Source organism: Taudactylus pleione, unplaced genomic scaffold, assembly GCF_031769625.1.
Source record: "Taudactylus pleione unplaced genomic scaffold, aTauple2 ptg000003l, whole genome shotgun sequence".
Classification (NCBI taxonomy): Eukaryota; Metazoa; Chordata; class Amphibia; order Anura; family Myobatrachidae; genus Taudactylus; species Taudactylus pleione.
Genome location: NW_028284406.1, coordinates 1,978,115 through 1,985,523, shown reverse-complemented (window position 1 = coordinate 1,985,523; position 7,409 = coordinate 1,978,115). Strand labels below are relative to the sequence as shown.

At 39.5% G+C, this 7,409-nt stretch overlaps 1 pseudogene; it reads left to right on the top strand.

Moving 5' to 3' along the window:
• The first annotated feature begins 3,410 nt into the window (after positions 1-3,410).
• Positions 3,411-4,357, top strand: LOC148543427 (large ribosomal subunit protein uL10 pseudogene; annotated as a pseudogene).
• The last annotated feature ends 3,052 nt before the right edge of the window (positions 4,358-7,409 follow it).

Below are 7,409 nucleotides of genomic sequence, written 5' to 3'. Positions count from 1 at the left end.
ACCCAATCTATCCCCATATACATCTCTGATCTCATCTCCCTTCACTCTCCTCTCTGCTCTCTTTGTTCAACTAATGCATGCTGCCATTCATACCAGCTGATTACTTCCTCCCACTTCCACTGACAGTGGTGACTGACAGTGGGAGTGGAGCCCGCTGACAGCTTGAACCACTGGAGCTCTATGGACTTCCTCTGCGCATCAGAGGGGGTCGTGTTTGGACTGAGACAAGAGGAGTGGCTGGTCTGACTCACTGAGAGGCGGGCTGTAGGAGGAGAGGTCCAGCAGCTGTGCCCAATACCGGGGGTGGAGAGGGGTGGTGACATTGCCAGGAGAAAACCCCCATTATTCTGCGATCAGCTGCTGGAGAGGTCTGTGAACAATCATAAGCACCAATATCACCCTGTTGTCATATTGAAATACTTAGCTGACAGGCTATCTTCATACACACAGCTCTAGCTGTAAGAACAGTGTACACACTCCATGAGGCTGACCACTAGTGACAATATACAGGTAGCTGCCCCACAGTTCAGGAAGCCATTCTGGAACAGTAGCTAATATGCACCAGAGAGTTATAAAAGGGGAGAGATATCTGGGAAAACTTCTGCACTAGTTCATAAATTGTTTTTATATGTCAGATAAACCCCAAATTGAAAGTTACTTAAATGTCATTATTTATGTGATAGATTAGGGGTGCTGCCGAGGACAATGTTGAAACACTATCATAACAAAAAAAGAAAAAGAAATGTCCTCTTGGTTGGCGCACTAAAGATAAGTATAAAATATAACCTTTATTTGATGAATTTAAAATCAAATTCCTGAAGTGAAGTATAAAAGTGATAACATGTTATGAAAATAAAAATCTATAAAATAAATGTTGGTGTCATGTGATCTCAATTTATATTCTCTTATAATAAATTGTATTAGTTGGTCGTACCTAAATCCACAGAATTAATGTATGTCTGCTTTAAACTCTGATGGTACAGATATAGTAGGCATCTATTTGAGAAACTGTTAGATTGTATTGCAGGAAGACTGTTTATATTTATTATGATACACGAGTATCTATCTGGTAACAGTGTCCTGATTGTAAACAGTGTTGCAAAATTGGTAACAAGATCATGTATCTGTATGGACATGCTCAATACCAAGGTGTCACTATTGTATTGGTGATCCCTAACTTTCAGTTGCACTCATAAATATATCTAAGGAGTGAGTCTGTATTGTTATTCCGATTCACACATAGAACTTTGGGTATAATATGTAAAGTAATTAATGAATAAATTGTTTTGGCATGTTCATATTGTATCCTTTGATACAAAATTCAGATATGGTAAATATTTAAACAAATACTACACTGATTTTATAGATAAATAGTTAGCTGCACCATAATGAGGTGTTGGTGTCAAGTCCACATAATCCTTTGAATGTGGTGCATTGCATGGCTCTAGCACTGTAACCTGAGCACTGAGGTTTTTGGAAATAATTAGCCACAGTATCGACAGTGCAGAGTAGGATATACATTAATAACATTATTAACAGTATAAAATGGAATCAGTCAGAGCCTCAATAAATGAGCAGCCTTCTGAGGAGAGGCAGGAAAGTGCAGCTGAGACAGTAACATGATTTAACAAGTTTATTGGCTCAAGTTACTTGGTTGTTTTCCTAAGTTTATAGACTCATTGAAACAACAATTGTGCACCAACGTTACAGTAACAGCTGGCAAGCAATTTATAAACTATATGCTAGTATATTGACTGTCTTTGTTATTTAAAATATATACTATGTTATACCCTGCTTAGTCATGTTATGTTATAACCCGTTCAGTTCACAGATACCCTGAGATGTCGATTGAGCAGTCCTGGGTTACCGGAGAAATAAACTACCACCTGTTTTATGTGTCATTATTCTCAATTGTATTTTTGACATATGTAATTTACCTTTGTAATATGCTAAGAGAATTGTAATTGTAAGCACTCATTCACAGTGTGAGCTATCGTTTAGGTGCAGCCGTTAATAAAATCCTAATCATTTGATACCAATTGGTGGGATATATCTGGTTTCAATTTGTTTGACAAACCAGAGAAATAGTTACAAGAGTTCCTGGGAAAGAGATTCCAATCCAAGTGGTAGGGTACTCCACACAACACTACCAAACTGATCCACCAGATTCTGGGTTAGCCACTCCCTTTGTTGCCTACACTGACTGTAATCCGGTGGCTCACTTCTCAATGGCTCAATTAGGAGCTCTCGAACAAAGATGGTTTTCTCGATTAGCCAATTTTCAGACTGACATTCAATATAGAAGTGGAAAACTAAACATCAATGCATATGTGTTGCCTAGGCTACCTCGTCAACCAGAACATTCAGAAACAGAGGACTTCGCAGAGTCAACTGAAATGTTTAAAATAATCCCAAGGCCGCCCAAACAAAATGTAATCACGCCTAAGAGAATGAATAGCAATGGTGCTGAAAACTGGCAACCTTGGCTAAGGTGGCAAGAAAATGACCTTAGCATACAGTGACTCATAGGAATTATCCAAAGTCATAGTCAGCTTACTAACCAAGAAAGACAAACTGCTACAGTACAATTGTTGAAATTATGGAAGCAATGAGAAAAATTATCAGTAGAGCGCCAAAATAGCATTGACCGGACGATTCACCTCAAGTTAACACAAATTATTATACCTAGTAGCAAAGCTACTTCCATTGTGAAAGCCTATCATACCAATTTCGGTCACTTTGGTCACAAAAAAACTGAGGCTAACATCAGAAAAATGGTTTTACTGGTCCAACATACGACAAGACATTGAGAGGTGGTGCAATGAATGCATTCCATGTACCTTGAAGAAAAGCACTTCGGTTGCGCAGAAGACTCCTCTGCACCCTATTGTAACCTGTCGTCCACTAGAAATTGTTATGTTGAATCACATGAAGTTGGAAAGGAGCTGGACAGGCTATCAGTATGCATTGACCATGGTGGATCACTACACTAAGTATGCAGTTATCTTACCTATATGAGACATTACTGCAAAGACTACTGCCGAAATCTTTTGGAGGGCCTTTGTACAATCGTATGGCTACCCAGAGAAAATTTTGACAGATCAAGGGTCAGCTTTTGAATCCCATTTGTTCCAGGAACTGTGTAAACTGTACGGCTGTGAAAAGTTAAGAACGACTGCCTATCACCCGCAAGGGAACGGAGTGTGCGAGAGAATGAACCAGACTCTCATAAATCTTCTCCAGGCCATCCCTTTACCTCATCGGGCTGCATGGCCTGTCCTCCTATCTGAATTAGTCTATATCTACAATAATAAAGTCCATCAATCCACCGGGTTTACTCCCTATTCCTTGTATGAGGATCATCTAGTCTTTAAACCCTTTTTATGGCAATCCTTGGAAGCACTGACAAGATGCCCAAGGAAGACAGGGCTTTGTGGAAGTAAAACTATTTCCTGAAAAACATTCAATTGCTGGATGATTGCCCAAAATGCTTTATCGTGGGGGCGGACAATGTTGGTTCAAAGCAAATGCAACAGATCCATATGTTCCTGTGAGGGAAAGCCGTTGTGCTGATGGGGAAGAACACAATGATGTGAAAGCTATCCGTGGACATTTGGAGAATAACTCTGCTCCAGAGAAGCTTCTGCCTCACATCAAGGGAAATGTGGGTTTTGTTTTTACCAAGGAGGATCTCACAGAAGTTCAAGACATGTTGTTAGCCAACAAGGTGCCCACGTCTGCTTGTGACGGTGCCATTGCACCTTGTGATGTTACTGTGCCAGCTCAGAATATGGGTTTGGGCCCTGAGAAGACTTCCTTTTTCTAGGCATCGGGAATCACCACAAAAATCTAAAGAGGAACTATTGAAATTTTGAGTGATGTGCAATTGATTAAGACTGGAGATAAAGTAGGTGCCAGTGAAGCCACCCTGCTGAACATGCTGAACATCTCTCCCTTCTCCTTTGGTTTGATCATCCAACAAGTCTATGATAATGGCAGCATTTATAGTCCAGAAGTCTTGGATATCACATAAGATGCTCTGCAAACTCGCTTTTTGGAGGGTGTTCGCAATATGGCCAGCATTTGTCTACAGATTGGTTATCCCAAGGTCGCCTCTGTGTCCCACTCAATCATCAATGGGTACAAGCGTATTCTAGCTCTTGCAGTGGAAACAGACTACAGCTTCCCATTGGCAGACAAGGTCAAGGCTCTCCTGGCAGACCCAAAGGCCTTTGTTGTTGCTGCTCCTGTTGTGGAGGCTGCTTCAGCTCCTAGTGCTGCTGCTCCCCAGAAGGAGGAAAAGCAAGAGGAGTCTGAGGAATCGGATGATGATATGGGATTTGGTCTCTTTAACTAAGCCACAGTAAAAGTCCCCGGCAGTGGAAATCAGATTTAAACTTATCGGTCATTACTAGTTAGTGAACAAATACAGAAAGGAGTAAGAGTAAGTGATCACCAACGTGTACCAACCGTACCTTTCCGGTAACTAATTGTGCACCAACAATAAAGCGCTAGACTTTTATTGGGGGAACTTTACTTACCTGATTGTTATTAGTGCAGTGTAATACTAAGTTAGAGGACAACATTAATGGTTAAGTCAGAATATATAGAATAGCAATATTACATTGAGTAAATGTTTGAAGTGATTGGAGGAATGGCCAAATATACTAACCTTTGAGATTCCACAGGGATCCAGGTCCATCCAGTTATTCCGCGAGCTGATGAGTTCCTGTAAAATAAAAATACAAATGTTATTGTAATGTGATTTGATGTGATGTGTATTGTAAAAGTAAATGTAAAGGAAGATTTACAGTAAATTATCTTTGCAATAACATTAAATAAACCTATCAACACAGATTACCAAAGTGCAGTGTGCTTACCTCCTTACCTCTCTGTAAAGAAGGAAGAACTAGGGATTACTACACCTATCATTAGCTTTACCCCATAAATTTGAGGTGTTACATTTGGCGTCACTAGACAGGATACAGAGTCCAAAGTTAGGAGGGTTAGGCTGAAGATATCTGAAAGCTACACAATATCACAAGAACAAAGAGCAATGTAAGATTCAGTCGGAGCAAGTGTAAGTGGCACTCAGACAGAAAATCTTCCATAGCACAAGTCAATCCCATAACACTTCCGTATTATTTCGGAGCTCCGTGGCTGCCTACCTACAGTGGAGATATGCACAGAAGTGAAGGGAGCAACTTGACGGAATTCAAGAACAAAATCAGGCCGATGTTTAGATTATATCCCTTAAACGAACAACAACAAGTTGAAATCCTCATTGGAAAACTAAAAGGGGCAGCTCTTCGTAAAGTAACATCATGGCCTATAGAAGAAAGGCGAAAGGTAGATCAAATATTTCAACAATTAGCCACTACCTTTGAGACCAGAATTGTGTCAGAGTTAAAAACGCTGTTCTATGGACGTAAGCAACTTCCGGGAGAGACCTTGAGAGATTATGCTCTCAGTCTACAGGAGGCATTACAAGATATCCGAGCAATTGGAGAAGAAGAAATTAGAGATACTGACAAAGTGTTGATAGCTCAATTCATTGAGGGGTCTGGTGGAGAAGGAATAAATACACAATTAAAGTTATTAAGGATACAAATGCCTAATCACTCTCTTAGATTTTAAAGAAACAGCCATCAAAGTAGTGGGGCCCCAAATCATTTTGGAACAAAGTTTCCTTGTGATGCCAGGGTTTCAGGAGAGTCCGAGTACTGTGAGAACAAAATATATACAGGGGTATTCAATATGAAACGTTAACTTTACTGTCAAAGTTAACGTTTCATATCGGAGTTTTTACCTGCGTTAAAGTATCGGGCGCGCTCCCGCTTATCCCCGTATTCAATATAAATTAACGAAAACGGGAAACTCCAAAGTTGGATTTGCGTAAAGTTACGAATTTTTCCTTAAAAAAATTGTAAGACCCCCCTAAAGTTGTAAAAACATGGGGGAACACTATGGGTACCCCCGTTTTAGCCTTTAATTGAAAGTCGGGGATTTAAATAGCCGCAGCAGGTGTTTTTTTCCCGACATTGAAGAAGTGTTGCAGAAGAGCACTTAGGTTGTTTTTTTTCGTTTTTTTAAGTGGTCCCATCAAATTTGGGGTACATGAAAATGGGTACTAGCATATTTTTAAGTCCCTAAAGTAAATTTTTAAAAATTCTGCTTTTGTGCACCTGCCGCTATAATTCTATTCTTCAAAACACCTGCCGCATACTTGCAGAATAGCCCTGAACCTATTTCCCTATTGTTATACAATTTTTTCCCTTTTTTTTTTCACCCCAATTTTTAAATACATTTTTTGGGGTGTCCCTATTTTTTTTTTTTTTAACTATTTTTGACACAGTTCTTTTTTAAATGTCATTCCCAGGGGTGCAGGCTATTTTTTTTAAGCCTGCACCCCTAAACCCAAATTCTGCACTTTTTTTCGACACCTATTCAATGGTGAAAAGTTATCCCCGTTTCTTATCAAAGACTTTTCAAAACTGTACTAAGTCTTTGAAATTGAATACGGGCCCTCATTCAGAGCCACTCATAAGCACGCTCGTAGCGTTCCGATGTTGTGAAACCACGCATGCGCCGGTGTAACACTGCGCATGTGCGTACGGCTGATTGCGATCATTTTTTTAGTCGTTCTTCGAATAGCGAACAGGAAGTGACATGTCAAATGTGATTGACAGAACAGGCCGTTTTTGGGCGTTGACAGGGGTGGAGATGGGAAAACGCAGGCGTGTCAAGGCGTTTTTTGGGCGTACATAAATTATCTCATGCGAATGGCCAATGTGAACGGAACAAGTGATACGTCACTGTCTGATCCACTTTCTATTCAAACTGCTCGCTCAGCTTGTGGTCTGGTATACTCTACCACAATGACGATGGTCTTGTCCTCCTTTCCGTGCCTCTTCAATGTTTAATCGATTTATCATTTCTTGCCAGGAAAACAATCAACTTAGAATTGAAAACAAGCTTGTAATGTGTTTAGCAAATACTTTTTTTTTAGTAGCACAAAACCGTACGCAGCTGAACTACTCAGCTGCTAATTTCTGGATTAGACAATCAATTAGCGTACCAATTTTAGAGTTTTTTTTTTTTTTAGGCATTTTATTTTTGGATTTTTGTTTTTGCAACAATATTGTCATCATGTTTGTGTTTTTGCAACATTTTTAATGGGCCAGGAAAAATCGCATCCATTTTGTTTTTGCAAAGTGTTCCTTAAAACTCCTAAATGGTTTTTAACCCTTTGGAATCTGAATTCAAAATAATGTAATTTTTACTTTTTTTTTTTTTTTGGGCGGGATTACCTATAAGCCATTTACAGAATAATGTCACAATACAATGGAGCAGATTTTCAAATGTTTTTATTTTTTAGACACATGTTTTTTTCTTATGTGTATTTGCCA